The following is a 17388-nucleotide window of genomic DNA, read 5'->3' on the forward strand; positions in this document are numbered from 1 at the left end:
TTATCAGTAGACTAATTTTACTCCGGGATGAACTCACCTAAGCTCTTAATCATTACTGTTTGTATAATAAAGAGTTAAAGAAATAGTAGGATAGTCAATCATCTTAAATTTGCAAATGAATGCTTTAAGTCTAGTTATATAGCAGAAGATAATAAGATTAGTTGATGGTTTTCAAGCTTACAGAGAGGCACATTCATTTACTAAAGTCAGATATACAGAGAACATCTATTATTTGTCAGGAAATTAATGGGCACTGGAAATAAAAGTAAATAAGACTGTTTCACCCACTAAAAGGTCCTAGTAAAGAAGTTAAAACAGGGGGGGAATCTCTAATAAATGTGATAAAATGTGCATAGCACTGTGAAAGTACAGCGATGACACACACCATCACATCTGATAGATTAGGGAAAAAGCCTTAAATGATGAGAAGAAATTAGTCAGGCCAGATAAGGACTAAAGTTATGGAGTGAGCAGGATGTGACTCTATTAGCCTAGTGTAAAGATTTGGGGCCGAGAATGCCAGGAGATAAAGGTGGAGAGCAACATGCTGTGACATGTTGTTTTAAAAGCTTAAATTCTTCTGGTGAGTGTTGAAGAATTTTGTAAGATATTTTTAAGCAAACTTTATATTTTGAAATAATTATAGTCACATACAGTTATAATAAAAAATAAAGAGCATATCCATGTACCAGTCACCCAATTTTCCCCAATGGGAAGTATCATCTTACGAAACTGTCATATAATATCACAACTAGAATATTGACATTGATATGATCTTATTCAGAAATTCTAATATTATTGTACTTTCCTTTGTGTCTATGTGTGTGTATTCATTTATATACAATTTTTTTTAATCACATACATAGGTTAATGTAGCCATCTCTACAGTATTAAAGGATTTGAAGCATGAGTTTGACACAGCATATGTCTTACATTGATCAATCTGAAAGTTGTATGGAGGAAGGATTTATAGCTTATCGGTTTATGGACAAAGTTATTTATGAGGTTGTTGTATAAGTCCAGATAAGACAGCAGGATGATAGAAGGGAGGGTGGAGAAGATGGGGACAATTTTAATAATTAGTGAAAAGGCTAAATCAGATATTGTTTATATTACTGATGGAAGAAGAAGCAATAGTAGAGTCAAAGATGACTTCAAGTTTCCAACCTTATTGAACTCAGTGGTTGATGATTCCATTAACTAAACCAATGAATACAGTTGGAATATATGGCTTGGAAAGAAAGGAGAGATGATGAGTTCCATCTTAGCATGTTAAGTTTGAGGTACCAATGGGATATATTAAAAGTGTAGCACACAGTTGAATAAACCTTAAACTTATGGGAGAGAAACAGGCCAGAAGTTTAGAAACAGAAATCCTCATCATAGGGTGAAAATAATCCATGAGAACAGATGCAGTAACATAGGCAGAGCAGGTACAATGAGTAAGAAAGTTAACCTGATGGAGGCGGAAATAAGAGTGGCTATGAAAGTTTACAATGTTCCTCATGGGCCCATCCAGAAAATCTGTCTATAATTAGAAGAGCATCTGAAAATCCAATATCTTTACATCAAAAGAGTATGTTCATTTTTTTTTAAAAATTTCTTTTGGGGAAAGAATCCAGACTTGGTTTATATACTCCCAACTAGTCAGTAGAAAAGAAGTTAAATTTAATAAATCTAATACTGACTGAGAGTTAAGATTTCACCCACAGGTGACACTTTTGAATATGTTTATGTTCCTTCAAATAAGACAGAAGGGGAAGGAAGTGGAGAAAATAAAAACAACTCCTAAGCAGTGAAAGAAATGGAGGTAAACAAATGTATGAATTATTCAAACTCCAAAATGTAAATAAACTGTCATATGGATTATCCTGTACCTGGACCCACAAGCACATCCCTAATATCCAAACACTTTAACACCATGTTGGTATCCTGACAGCCAGGTGAGTACTAGAAGGTAAACCAGCAGCACGAAGAAGATTCTCAGTGATGTTCAGTGTGACATTTAATAGGAAAATTAGTACAAGTTTTTTCTTAAAGGTGGCAGAAACGTAGATATAGTTTCTAAGAGACTGACAGTTAACATAACCTAGATCTTAAATAACAGACAGTATGAGGCTGACTCAAAAAGAAGAAAGGAGCATAGATGGAAGTTAGACACTGTCGCTCCCCTCTGAAGTAGAGAGAAAAAATATCATTGACTCCATAGTCACTTAGGATTTCTACTGCTTTTACTATTTCTACATGGAAGTTCTGGATTATCTCATGCTTACTCTGATATTCCTTTGTTTCATATTTTCCCTTTAGTTTCTCTTTGATTTCTAAAAAGACCTTCCCTGTATCTCTGATATTACAGCTAACCAGCTCCATCCCCTTGAAAATGCCTCTCAGTTGTGTGAGCTTCAGTTTTCTTGAATGTTACATAAAGAGCATCATCTCTACTCTGCTGGCTTTCAAACGCCTGCCCAGTCCTCAGTGCTCTCCAGCCCACAGCGGATTTCCTGGTTGCTTATTTGAAATAAAATTTTTCTTTAAATATTCTTGGCCTCTTGTTGCATCTCGCAAATGCTAGCTTTTTACTTGTGTAACAAATATGACAAAGAATTTTAAATAATTGAAGACTAAGCCTCCTCCCTGAAAGAAAAGTTATGACCAACCTAGATAGCATATTCAAAAGCAGAGACATTACTTTGCTGACTAAGGTCCATCTAGTCAAGGCTATGGTTTTTCCAGTAGTCATATATGGATGTGAGAGTTGGACTGTGAAGAAGGCTGAGCGCCAAAGAATTGATGCTTTTGAACTGTGGTGTTGGAGAAGATGCTTGAGAGTCCCTTGGACTGCAAGGAGATCTAACCAGTCCATTCTGAAGGAGATCAGCCCTGGGATTTCTTTGGAAGGAATGATGCTAAAGCTGAAACTCCAGTACTTTGGCCACCTCATGAGAAGAGTTGACTCATTGGAAAAGACTCTGATGCTGGGAGGGGTTGGGGGCAGGAGGAGAAGGGCACAACCGAGGATGAGATGGCTGGATGGCATCACAGAGTTGATGGACATGAGTCTGAGTGAACTCCGGGAGTTGGTGATGGACAGGGAGGTCTGGTGTGCTGTGATTCATGGGGTAGCAAAGAGTCAGACACAACTGAGCGGCTGAACTGAACTGAAGCCTAGATCTCTCAACTTTTCAGTTTGATAGTTCCTTGAGGTTAGAGTAGAATGAAAATGGGTATTGGAATAAGACAGACTTAGGTTCAAATCTCAGTTTTCCTATTGACATTCTATGAAGCCATGGCCACGCTACTTACTATTTTTGTACCATACATTTTTCAGCTATGCTTCCTTCACAGAGTGGTTGAAGGCCTTACTTGAAAGTTTTACCTATAGAAAACGTGTTATACGTTTTTGTTTACACAAGCAATGATTGTATTTACATAATCAATACACTGATTCTATTAGATTAAATACTATATAATTTCTATCCAGACAATACTTACTGAACTAAGCTACCTAAATAGCGTATTTGAAAGGTTTGTTAAAGTTGCAAAGTGTCACACAGACGTATTGATAATTGCATTAAACTGGAATCATCCTTCATTTCAATCCAGTTCAAATCTTGCATTCTGTATCTGTATCCTTGGACCAAATCAACACCTCTATCACCTCTCACTTTCTTCTAGGTCATCTTTGTCTCAGGCTTGCAACATTAAATTGGGCAGCTTCCTCCCTCATAGCCTCAAGCATCAAGAGGGCTTTATTTAAAATGAGCAGTATGGGGTGTGGTATAGATTGGTGGTTATCAAATTATTTCATGAAACCCTAGGTGCCTCAGTGTACTCATATATGTAAAGAAATGGCCATATCAGTAGATCTCCAGAAACATACTTGTCCTTATTACAATGAAGTTTGACTTTTGTCTGTTTTCCATGTATTAGGGCTCTGAGCAAGATTTCATTTGAAGAAAGGATTCTGTTTAAAAAAAAAAAAAATCAATTGTCTAGGTTTAAGGATCTCCAGGGTCTCTCTTCTGCAAACCCAGTATTGATTTCCATTTGTGAATAAACACGCAAAATATTTTTCAGAGAAAGGAAGGGAAGTGATCAGCTGGTATCAGGAAGAATGAAGTAATTCCTACCTATCTTCCAATGTTTCACCTTTGGGTGAAATCTCTGTATTAATTCAGGGCTTCCCTGGTGGCTCAGTGATAAAGAATCTGCCTGCCAATCAATTCAGGAGATGCGGGTTCAATCCCTGGGTGTTGATTGGCCTCAGGAGCAGTTCAAATCACAAAATTTCTTTTGTATTTTTAGTTCAGAAACATTCCCCTGCTTTCAGTTTACTCTGCTATTATCATTATTAATTGTCATGCTTAATTTTAAGGATGCTGAAGAGCACCTTGATGTCTTTTAGTAAACTGCCTCTTTATTGAACCCAACAGTGTCCAAGAGCCCTGGAGGAGTAAATTTATTCAAATACTTGAGGTAAACTCATTTCCTGGAAGCCACCTGCATAATCTAAAGCAGGCCAATTAAGAACTTTTTTTTGGAAGGAAATATTTTCTTTTCAACTTCATTTTGAAAAATGACCAGTCTGTTCCTTCTTCTTAAAGTTAAACCCATCTTCCAGCTTCACTTTTGACAAACAGGCTTAAATGGATAAGGGGAAAGGGTGGGAGAGATAATTTAGGAGTTTGGGATTAACATACATACACTACTACATATAAAATAGATAACCGCCAAAAGGACCTACTGTATAGCATGCCCCAACCCCCAAATTCTCTCATTAGAGTTAGTGTATCTAATGCCAATTCACCAGTTTTTAACTCTGAGGTGATCTTCCCTCTCTTAAGTACTGAATCTTCTAAGATGCATATTTTGTGTCCTTCTTTTAATCATAGGCATTTGCTGCCTTAAAGGTAAGTTTTCTCTGATTTATAGATAGAAATCTTTTCTTATACTACCAATTCCCACTGAACTTTCTTCCTACCTTCATTTCACTTGTCAGAATTCTCTTCTAACCTGCATATGATCATCAGTCTTTCCCAGACAGCATTTTTATCAGGTCACTTTTCCCTGACTCAGAATTTGCAGTCACTCATCTTTGTGCCCTAGACAAAAATCTAATCAGCTCTGGCCCATCATTCTCTTTATTCTTTTGAGAAGACCCTCTTTTCTAAAATATTCAGCTAGCTGCATTCTACATCTTGCTTGTTTTCAGCCAATAATCTTTTCAGATCATGATCTCTTGTATTCCACTATCTTCCCACAAGCTTTATTATTTACATTTACCAACATTCAGTAGAAAACTCAGCTCAGAAGGGTTACTGCAACAGACTGAATGTTTGTGTTTATCCCAAAATCCGTATGTTGAAACTTATTGGAGGTGAGGTCTTGGGAGGTAATTAGGTAATGATGGTAAAGTCCTCATGCATGGGATTAGTTCCCTTAAAAAGAGGCTCCACAGAGTTCTCTTGCCCCTTTCACTATGTGGTGAAGTTAGCAGTCTATGATCAAGGAAGTGAGACCACATCAGACATCGAACCTGCTGGTGCCTTGATCTTGGACTTAGCAGATCCCAGAACTGTGAGAAATAAATTTCTGTTGTTGATAAGCCATTTGTTGGTATTTTGTTATAGCTGCTGGATGGGTTAAGCCAGTGACAATATCTTTTTTGTTTGTTTGTTTGAGTTCATTTCCTCAATTTGGCAAACTTCAAGTACTCTTTCCTTAGTTAATTCTTTTATAATTTACTCATGTTGAAATGGCATTGCCCCAATTAACAAGTAAGGAACTGGAAGTCAAGAACCATGTTATTAATTTCCTGGTTCTTTACAACACAGAGTTGTAGAACAACAATAACAATGACAACAAAAAAATTGGAAAGGACTTTATTTCTCAGCATCTATACTTTCTATAAATGAGGCTTCACAGGGGTTTTATTGATAGTCCCATATGAGTATAAAGGTCCAGAAGGACTGTGGGGAAATTGAATCAGAGGAATTTTCTTAATATTGACGAATGCACTAGATTGAATTTAGACAAATAAATTCAATAAAATCATTCTATGAACTTCTATATATTTTTTTCAATCACTTATCTGCAACTGTATTATATATTTATTGGCCTACTGACAGTTCTCCATCAGAATACAAAGTCACTGGGAGCAACCATTGCTTTGTTCGCTTCTACATCCCCAGAACCTATTACAGCATCTGGAAATATAGGCTTCCACTGCTTTCTGAAAATATCTCATTCCTATGAAACCTCTCATAAGGTTTCATAAGCAAAGAATATCCTTTCCTTTCTGAAAGTTCTTGTTATGCCACTTCACCATTATTAAGAACTATGTTAGTATTGGTTTTCATGAAAGAAATCTAAAGACTTTTTTTTTTTTTGCTTTTAAGAAAAAAGCTATAGGGACTTTCCTGGTGGTCCAGTGGCTAAAACTCCATGCTCCCAATGCCAGGGGCCCACGTTCAGTCCCTGGTCAGGGAACTAGACCCTGCATGCTGCAACAAAGACCCAGAGTAGACAAATAAATGAACAACCAAAAATATTTTTAAGAAAATAAAAAAGTCATTGCCATACTGATGTAGGTATTTTTGTACCCCTCACCTACCACTTCCCCCAAATTCCTAATATTTCAATGTTGGTTAATGCCTTAGCTCTACTTGAGAGATGTGAGAAAATTATAGTTATGAATGAGTAAGAAACTTCCACATTATAGTCTCCCAAGACAGAAAATTGCATGAATATGTTTTTGTATCCCTATAAGTACCAGAATTCCTGATGAATGAATGAATGACCTTGGTTCATGCAAATTAGCATAGTTAGTATACAAATACAAATCAGATTGACTCTGAAGTCTTCACTCTTTATGACAAATCACAAAGATTTCTAAAGGAGGGAAGTGGATGTTTTGTAGCAATACAAGAGACAGGAAAAAAATTAAAACCAAGAATGGAAACAAAGAGACGAGTATATCCTCAGAAGCCCCTGAGGACTTTGCTGTAATGATACAACCCAGTGAATAAGGTTTTCAGTGGTAATTCTGAGTCATCAAGCATTTTCATGGCACATACCTTCTCGGTTTGGTCTGACTCTTATGACCCCATGGACTGTTGCCTGCCAGGCTCCTCTGTCCATGGGATTATCCTGGCAAGAATACTGGAGTGGGTTGCCATTTCCTTCTCCAGGGCACCTTCCCAACCCAGGAATCAAACCCAGATCTCCTGCATTGCAAGCAGATTCTTCACCAACTGAGCTACGAGGGAAGCCCTGTTCTTGGTTTAGAAGGACAGTAGAGTGTGTATGCCTTATTTTCAGAAATATCTACATTACAATACAAAAAGGAAAAAATGCTATTTAAACAGTTTATCTAAAAAATGTACCTACATGGAATGACATATTTTCTAAGGGATCCTTGTAGATGAGTTTTGTTTTTTGCTAAATCATTGTGGCCCTTTGTGGTTCCTGTCTGATCAGGATCACATCTTTTGTTAGAGTCTAGTTTTTTATTTAGTTTCCATTGAGTGGTTGGTTGTTCGAGATAAGAACATCATTTATTTCAGTGTTTAGAATTTGTGGCTTCACAGTATAGCAGAGCATCTGGTACAAGGGTGGGGTGGGGGCCAAGTCAATACTTACTGAAGTAAGTTTTTGGAAAGTTGGAGTAAAAATAGCAATGCCAATATCTAGAGCAGAAATAATGGTTAATATTTGATTGCGTCTATGGGCAAGGTACTCTGCAACATACTTGGCATATATTAATTTTCATAATATCATGTAAATAGCAATATTACCCCATTTTCCAGATAAGAAAACTGAAACCTAGTCATGCTTTTCCTCAAGATCACATGGTAACTGGGAAGATGGCAACTCAACAGGTCTTAAGGATTTGACCTCAGAGGCTCTATTCTGTTATTTACAAAGTCAGTCATTTGGGGAAAGTTATTCAGCCTCTCTAAGCCTCAATTTCCATATCTGTCACAGTGAAAAGAGAAGAGTACCTATCTCTTATGGAGAGGGAAAGCCTTGGATACTGATTACAGGAGGTTATTCCACTTCCCCAAAATGGAAGTAAGTGCCAAAATTCACTGCTCTACAGGTCTGTATTTGGAAAACACAGAGTCCCTGTCCATACCTCCAAGAGATTCTAGTTCAGATAATCTGGAGTGAGGTCCAGGAATCTACACTTTAACAAAACTGCACATGAAAACACACAGCTTTGCAATTCACCTGAAATCTATTCCGTTGCAGTTGTTATCAAAAATAGAGCACCTTGAGAAATCTGCATTTTCTCCAAATCTGAATCTTTAAATGGGTATTATGACAGTCTTATTCACTAGGATTTTTTTTTATCACTTGAGTAAAACAGTATGGTATAATAATTATAATTACTGTTATAGAACACATATCACATGTTAGGCATTGTTCTAAATGTTTTACAGAGAGCAATGCTTATAATCTACCCAATTACCCATAATAAAGTGGACTATCATTATCCTCATTTTAGAGATGAGGGAACTGAGGCACACAGACAACAAGTAAGTTCCCCCAAAGATGCACACTTGATAAGAGAGGCAGCAGGCTCTGCAGGCTGTGCTATTTACCATTACACTGTGAGGACTCTACCAGGACAGAGGTCAAAAACTCAGCTTATAGGTGATCTTGGGCAAGTCTCTGACCCTCTATGGGATTTACAGTCCTCCTCTGTGAAGTGAGGAGGCTGACACTGATGATCTCTAAGGTGCTCTGGGTCCAAAATTATATTATTCATTCTGCAGGAGGCTTTTGACCTCGTTATCTGACGGACCAAGGCCTTAGAAATTCTGACTGTAAAACACTCCCACTTCTAGAACTGTCCCATTATTATCTCTACGTTACCTGTCAATTCAAAAAAACTTCCTTCTTGCTGAGGAAACCAAATATTCTTCAGCCCAGAGCCTGTAGATCTGTCTTTACAGTTTCCTTCGAAATCCTAAAGCCTTTGCTTAATCAAGCTAGCAGAGTGCTTCCACCTGAGTCCATTCAAACCTCATTACCCTCCCCAATAGGCCTCTAGCCTCTTGCTCTTTTTTCCTCTACTCTTGAGCAATGGCCCTCTTCTGGCCTAATTCATCCTCAGTAACATCTCTCCAAACTGTCCACGTTACCTCTCCACTTGTGTGCTGATAGCCTATTCAAGGCTGAATCTTTCAGCCTTGTATTTCAGTCTTGTATTTCGCAAACTTGTTTACACAATAGAAGACATGAGATGCTCAAAATATAGATGGATGGGCACTCCTGCAAACCAATTAAATCCAAATTCGGAAGAGTGGAATCTGGCTAGGAGTACTATTTAAAAATTCAAGAGTTCCACAAGAGCTGCTAACAGGAGGCACTGGTTAAGAACCATTGGCGTCTAGCTCCAGGGATTCAACAGTGGGGAAAATAAGCAAATCATAATCACCTGGGCTGCTGGCTGACCCAGACTCCTAGAGAGGGAAGTCTGGACATGCAAAGCAAACAAGGGGACAGCCTACAGGAGGTACAGAGAAACTCCTTCATGAAGCAAAGTTCTAGCTGAACCTCTAAAGCAAAATGGTTCACTATGCTTTCCTGTCATCCATCTTCACAGAATAACCCAAAGCTCCTATTGCATCTTCCTCCAAGTTAACATTTCTAATCATAAAGAGCAATCCAGAGGAAAATGCACTCAAGGGTAATGTGCATATTCTTTTTGTTGCTGTAGACTAACTGGCTGGGTAAGTTTGGGGGAAACCCCTTTTTCTTGCAAGTCTTGATTTTCCCCCATATGTAAAGGGAGGTTATTGGATTACTAGATAATCACCCAGCTTCCTTCCTATTTTATTATTCTACTGTTTTAAGGCCCCAACCCTATTGTTCCTTGACTATTTTACAACCAGGCCCAGTTTTGCTACATTCAGCTGACACCAGACTTCGACACAGAGCTATTTCTGACCCTTGGGGAAGACTGCCCATTGCAAGTCAATGACAGGGCTGCAGAGACTTTGTGCCTCAAGTTCCCTCACTATGGAAAGAATCACTGCTGCCCCAACTGTAGTTCAGGCCTCCCTTCCAGAAAAATTTTCCTTCTCTGTGCTCTCTGATGGCATCCCCATCTGATAACAATCACCTCCTTTGCTTCTGGGCCTCCCACTTCCTATAGGCAGCCTGCCTTCATGAATGTGACTTGGAGAGACCAACCTTGTCTATGGACAGGCTCTTTCTCTCCCCCTGCAGCTGCCCAGACCTGCTTAGAAGGTGGTTACAGAGTGTGGCAGTTTTGCCAGGTGAGCCTTTGACATTTGCTTGCTTTGTCTTAGTGTGAGAGGGCCAAGTCCATGAGAAGGTGCTGCAATGGTGAATATGAAGCAGAGAAGTGGTAGTTGGAGTCTCTCCCTTTCCTCTCCCTGAGCTCTTCCAGTCTTAGTGGAGGTGATGGAATTCCAGTTGAGCTGTTTCAAATCCTGAAAGATGATGCTGTGAAAGTGCTGCACTCAATATGCCAGCAAATTTGGAAAACTCAGCAGTGGCCACAGGACTGGAAAAGGTCAGTTTTCATTCCAATTCAAAAGAAAGACAATGCAAAAGAATGCTCAAACTATCACACAATTGCACTCATCTCACATGCTAGTAAAGTAATGCTCAAAATTCTCCAAGCCAGGCTTCAGCAATATGTGAACCGTGAACTCCCTGATGTTCAAGCTGGTTTTAGAAAAGGCAGAGGAACCAGAGATCAAATTGCCAACATCCGCTGGATCATCGAAAAAGCAAGAGAGTTCCAGAAAAACATCTATTTCTGCTTTATTGACTATGCCAAAGCCTTTGACTGTGTGGATCACACAATAAACTGTGGAAAATTCTGAAAGAGATGGGAATACAAGACCACCTAACATGCCTCTTGAGAAATCTGTATGCAGGTCAGGAAGCAACAGTTAGAAGTGGACATGGAACAAGAGACTGGTTCCAAATAGGAAAAGGAGTACATCAAGGCTGTATATTGTCACCCTGCTTATTTAACTTCTATGCAGAGTACATCATGAGAAACGCTGGACTGGAAGAAACACAAGCTGGAATCAAGATTGCCGGGAAAATATCAATAACCTCAGATATGCAGGTGACACCACCCTTATGGCAGAAAGTGAAGAGGAAGTAAAAAGCCTCTTGATGAAAGTGAAAGAGGAGAGTGAAAGAGTTGGCTTAAAGCTCAATATTCAGAAAAGAAGATCATGGCATCTGGTCCCATCACTTCATGGGAAATAGATGGGGAAACAGTGGAAACAGTGTCAGACTTTACTTTTTTGGGGCTCCAGATGGTGACTGCAGCCATGAAATTAAAAGATGCTTACTCCTTGGAAGAAAAGTTATGACCCACCTAGAGAGTATATTCAAAAGCAGAGACATTAGTTTGCCAACTAAGGTCTGTCTAGTCAAGGCTATGGTTTTTCCAGTGGTCATGTATGGATGTGAGAGTTGGACTGTGAAGAAGGCTGAGTGCCGAAGAATTAATGCGATTGAACTGTGGTGTTGGAGAAGACTCTTGAGAGTCCCTTGGACTGCAAGGAGATCCATCCAGTCCATTCTGAAGGAGATCAACCCTGGGATTTCTTTGGAAGGAATGATGCTAAAGCTGAAGCTCCCGTACTTTTGCCACATCATGAGAAGAGTTGACTCATTGGAAAAGACTCTGGGAGGGATTGGGGGCAGGAGGAGAAGGGGATGACCGAGGATGAGATGGCTGGATGGCATCACGGACTCAATGGACGTTGAGTCTGAGTGAACTCCGGGAGTTGGTGATGGACAAGGAGGCCTGGCGTGCTGCGATTCATGGGGTCGCAAAGAGTCAGACATGACTGAGGGACTGAACTGAACTGAACTGATACTGTATAAAGGAGTTAAAGGGAGAATGGCCTCTAAGGCTGTCTACAATGATACCCTTTCTGGGTACTGTGTATAAATATGTATATTTTACAAATAATTGCAATAAGCTTAAGCTAATAATGGTAATAAAAATCATACAGGTAATATTTGACTGGATTAAAAAAAATACAATCAGAAATGTTGATGGATTTTGACCTGGTTTTTAGTAGCCTAGATTTTCCTTCTTTGCCCTAATTCTTACTTCTGAATTTGGGAATGGAAGAAGGGAAAAAAGGAAGAACTAACTAATTTAGCATGGGTAGTTTAATCAATCTGCAAAATAAAGTGCTCTGAGTCAGAGGAGACAGTGTTAAAAATGAAAACTTTGTAGTTTGAACTTGCTGGGGTAAGGGGATTTGGGATAGCAAAAAAGATGAATAGAGTGTAATATGTGAGAATGTGGGAAGAATAAAAAAGAAGGGAACTTGCCATTCAAGGTTATGGATTGTGTCTTCTTTAATATCCTTCTAGAGACAAAGAATAAATGAGAATTTTAAGAAATGAAATGAATAAAAATTCTTTTAAGTTTTACTTGATGACCTTGTGCTTCTTAAATGACATCCCACTTAGAGATCAAATCCAGGCTGGTCATAGACACAAATAAAAGAAATGAAAATGATATTAAAGGCATTTATCTAAATTTCAGGAAAGTTCAAAAACAGTAAGAAAAGAAGAGGCCGTAGAAAAGAAATTCCATAGAAAAAGACTCTCAAAGGAAATTTTACTTAAGAAAAATGGAAGTGTCTCATCTACAAAAGAGGTCTATAAACTACTATCTACAAATCTACCATTGCCTGTTTCTGTAAATGAAGGTTTTGGAGCAGAGCCCTGTTTAGGTGCAATATATGGACAATGTCATACCACTCTGCCAGAGCTGAGAAGTTGTGACAGAGGCTGTGGGGCCTGCAAGGCTGCCAATATTTACTATTTGACCCTTTACAAGAAAATTTTGCTGACCCAGACCTACAAAATAAAATTTTAACTGCATAATCCTCAATACTTCAAGTTATAAAGGGGAGATGGGGTGAGTGTGTATCAGATAGAATGTTTATAAAAATGATATGAGGACATAACAGGATTTCGCATAAATTAGACTTGAAAGAGCACCTATGAGCATGAAGTATGGGCATGTAACCAAGGGAGGACAGGTGAGCCTGATGGGGGCTGCACACACAGATTAGGAAACTGAGGACTCAGAACAAGCCAAGTCCCCGCCTCCAGCCCAAAAAAGCTACAGATATGTTTTAAATTATGTGATAAGCACAAATTAAAAAAAAATTATTACCAGGAGGAGTACAGTTTCTCTAGGTACAAGTCCCCTCACTCCCACCAAACCAATTCAGAAAACTTTTGGTTATTTTTTCAATAACTATTTTTCTGAAATATAATTAAATTACAATTTTGTGTTAGTTTCTAGTGTACAGCAAAGTGATTCAGCCATAGATACATACATACATATGTGTTATTTTTCTGATTCTTTTCCACTATGGGTTATTATAAGACATTTAATTAGTTTTCTGTGCTACACAGTAAGTCCCTGTTTATTTTATACATATTAGTGTATATAAATTAGTCCTTGCTTATCCATTTTATACATATTAGTGTGTATACGTTAGTCATCAAAACACTGTTTTCTATGGACTGGTTTTTCCCTTTTGCATCTATGGGTTTTGCCTTTGCCACTAATTTTTTCTTGACCATCCTCTTCAATTCTAGCAATTGAGAAATCTTCCTTTTCTCATTCAGTCACATCTATGGCTGAGAGACTGGAGAAGGCAATGGCACCCCACTCTAGTACTCTTGCCTGGAAAATCCCATGGACAGAGGAGCCTGGTAGGCTGCAGTCCATGATGTCACAAAAAGTCAAACATGACTGAACGACTTCACTTTCATGCATTGGAGAAGGAAATGGCAACCCACTCCAGTGTTCTTGCCTGGAGAATCCCAGGGACAGCAGAGCCTGGTGGGCTGCCGTCTATGGGGTCGCACAGAGTCGGAACCGACTGAAGCGACTTAGCAGCAGTATCATGTTGTTAGTGTATTAAGCTTAGGAAAATTTAAATTCAGCTTATTTGTGTTTAAAAAGCTATAGCTCCAGTTACATGAAAGCAGTGTATCTGTTTTCATTTTTTATTTCATCCAAATCCTTCTAGAAGCAGTAAACTGTTATCTCTGCTTATGAACCCCGCATCTTTGTTTTTAAAAACTTTATTCATTTATTTATTTTTGAAAGTTATTACCTTTGTCACAAGTATTACAATGACACTCTGTCTCAAATGAATACGTGATTTGATCCATGTGAAAGATAATACTTAGTGCATCTTTATTATGAGATTATCTATAATTGGCCCACATAATAGTAGGTATTTGTGTGTTAGGAAGGTTATTGAATAGTAGTAATAATTATTGAATTTCACAGATTCTGAAACATGGAAGTAGCTTTAATGCAGAAAACATTGTGTGTGCATGTCCACATTTGTTGATTTGGTGCCTGTGTACAGTTATATTTCAGAGGTTATTATGATCTATGGTTTGAAATAGAGCTAATGATACTTGGAGATTCTTACAACTCTTTCTGGGAGGAAACAAGTGGAATGGTAGGTAGATGGACAGAAGAAAAATTGCAAAAAAAAATAGTGTCACAACGGGAAAAGAATGTTAATGTGATCACTGTTATTTTTGGGGGGTCATTTTCAAAGGTTTGCCTGCAAAATTCAAGTTATCATAACATTACTCAGTTTAGTCACAATAAGAGTCATACAGTTCTTGCATCTTCAGTGTCTTTAGTGATATTAAGGCTGAAAAGTTCCTTTTCTTTTTTATTAATTTTTAATTGAAAGATAATTGCTTTACAGAATTTTGTTGTTTTCTGTCAAACCTCAACACAAATCAGCCATAGATTTTAAAATTCAAAATAATTGACAAAGGATACAAAATGTTCAAATGATCACATTGTTTCCACAATGTGCCCAAAGTCCAGTGACTGAGAATTTGAGAAAACTTTTAGGATGTAAACTCATTACAACAAAATGTTCACTGCAGCACTATTTTACAATAGACAAGACACGGAAGCAACCTAAATCTCCATTGACAGATGAATGGATAAAGATGTGGTTATACATACAGTGGAATATTACTCAGCCATTAAAAGGATGAAATAATGCCATTTGCAGCAACATGGATGAACCTAGAGATTAACATACTAAGTGAAGTCAGTCAGAAAGACATATCATATCGCTTATATGTGGAATTAAAAAAAATACAGATGAACTTATATACAAAACGGAACTAGACCTGCAGATACAGAAAACAAACTTAATGTTACCAACGGGGAAAAAGATAGGACGATAAAATAGGCATTTGGGATTAACATACACATACTACTATATATAAAATAGTTAACCAACAAGAACCGCCTATATAGTGCAGGGAACTATGCTCAATGATTTGTAATAACCTATATTTTATAATACATATAATAATGTATACCTGAATCACTTTGCTATACATCTGAAACTAACACAACATTGTAAATCAATTATACTTCAATAATAAAAGTGGCAAAATATATATTCATGAAAGGCAGCATTATACATAAAAGGGAGCTATCCAATACAATGAAAAAGATACAGAACCTAAAGTTCCATAGGTCCATAATAGGAGTCTGGAACACTAGTAGGAACAGGAATTTGGGAATTCTGGTTTTGCCACAATACAGATGGTTGACCTTGAACAAGTTACGTATGCTTCCTAAACTTCAGTTTTCTTATTTGGAGAACAGAGATACAAACACATAATGTGTTAGGTTGCTACAAAAGTAAAGTGTTTAGTACAGTACCTGGAAGGCACTAAATAAAAGGGAGGTAATGATTATCCCTGTTGTAAACTGTGGTCTAAAGTTAAACCCTCATCCCCCTGGGAATGATGAATCACAGGGGTTATACCAAGGGGCGTGATTCAGTTCCCAGGAGCCTCAGTATTCACAGAGGCACTGAGTTATTTCTCAGACAACTTTATGGTCTCTTGATTTTTTTAACAAAAGAAAAACAAACAAACCAAATTGCTGCATAGAAACTTACACAGTAATAAATCTTTACTATTCTGCATTAGGGTTCATTGTGGTTTAGGTACAGAACCCAAATTCTTCACATGGCTAACTGTTCTAATTTTTAGCACTAGATTTATATACCATGGTGGCTGGACTGCAAACCACCACAGAGATGGTGTCAGACGCAGTACTTATGACCTTATTAAGGGTATAAAGTCACTTACCATAAATGGCAGTAGGAAACTGTAACAACTGTCTGCTGACTTAACTAATAGGTCTTTGTTGATCAAGACATATTCTCTAGAGGAATTAAAGTAACACATTCATAGATAGGTCAAATGTATCTTCCCTGAGAACTTCATCTTTTAGCTTACCAGAACATACCTTGCCTGATCTTTGTTTTAGAGTAAAAGCTAACTACAGTGAAAAATAAATGCCATAATTTCAAAACAAATGACATAGTCAAAGTTTATTTCTCACTATACCGTCATAGGAGGATATTTCCTTTGGGGTAACTCTTTCCTATACCTGGGTGCAGCTTTCCTACTACTTCTAGACAGAGATTTTGAATTCTTCCATCTAGTGGCCAGCCTATCATCTATGGCTCAAAAAATTTCCTCTGAGCCTTATCTATCCAGCCTGGAAGTGAAGAGAGGAGGAGAGAGGAGATAATGGGAGGGGAGGGAGAAGAGGGGAAGGAAAGGTTAGAGAGCAAAGGAAGATCCCATTTCCTGGTGGCTCAGTTGGTAAAGAATCTGCCTGCAATGCAGAAGACTCCGGTTCGATCTTAACCCCCTAGAGAAGGGAATGGCAACTCACTCCAGTATTTTTGCCTGGAGAATGCCATGGACAGAGGAGCCTGGAGGGCTACAGTCCATGGGGCTGCAAAGAATTGCACAAGACTGAGTGATTCACACATTCACTTTCACTGTAACCTTAGGATGTCTGAAAGTAGCATGCAACACTCCTGCTCCTATTGTATTGGTTAGAACAAAGTCACATGGTCATATCTAACTTTAAGGAACTGGAACATATATTTATGCCCAAATGGAAAATAATAACAGTTTGTTGGACACAGATCAAAAAACTTTTTCTTGGATATATATTTTTTTTAGTTTTGGTTTTTAGATACCAGACCTCCCCGGTAGCTCAGATGGTAAAGCGTCTGCCCACAATGCAGGAGACCTGGGTTTGATCCCTGGGTTGGGAAGATCTCCTGAAGAAGGAAATGGCAACCCACTCCAGTATTCTTGTCTGGAAAATCCCATGGACAGAGGAACCTGGTAGGCTACAGTCCATGGGGTTGCAAAGAGTCAGACATGACTGAGTGACATTTACTTTACTTATTTACTTAAAAAAATGTCTTTTACATAAACAAAGAGGTGTGTGAATATAAGTGTGTGTGTGTGTGTGCGTGCGTG

At 38.2% G+C, this 17388-nt stretch overlaps 1 protein-coding gene across 4 annotated transcripts in view; it reads right to left on the reverse strand.

Moving 5' to 3' along the window:
• Positions 1 to 17388, reverse strand: part of TP63 (tumor protein p63) — a 266572-nt gene that overhangs the window by 166127 nt on the left and 83057 nt on the right. The window lies entirely within an intron of this gene.

This window comes from Capra hircus, chromosome 1, assembly GCF_001704415.2.
Source record: "Capra hircus breed San Clemente chromosome 1, ASM170441v1, whole genome shotgun sequence".
Lineage (NCBI taxonomy): Eukaryota > Metazoa > Chordata > Mammalia > Artiodactyla > Bovidae > Capra > Capra hircus.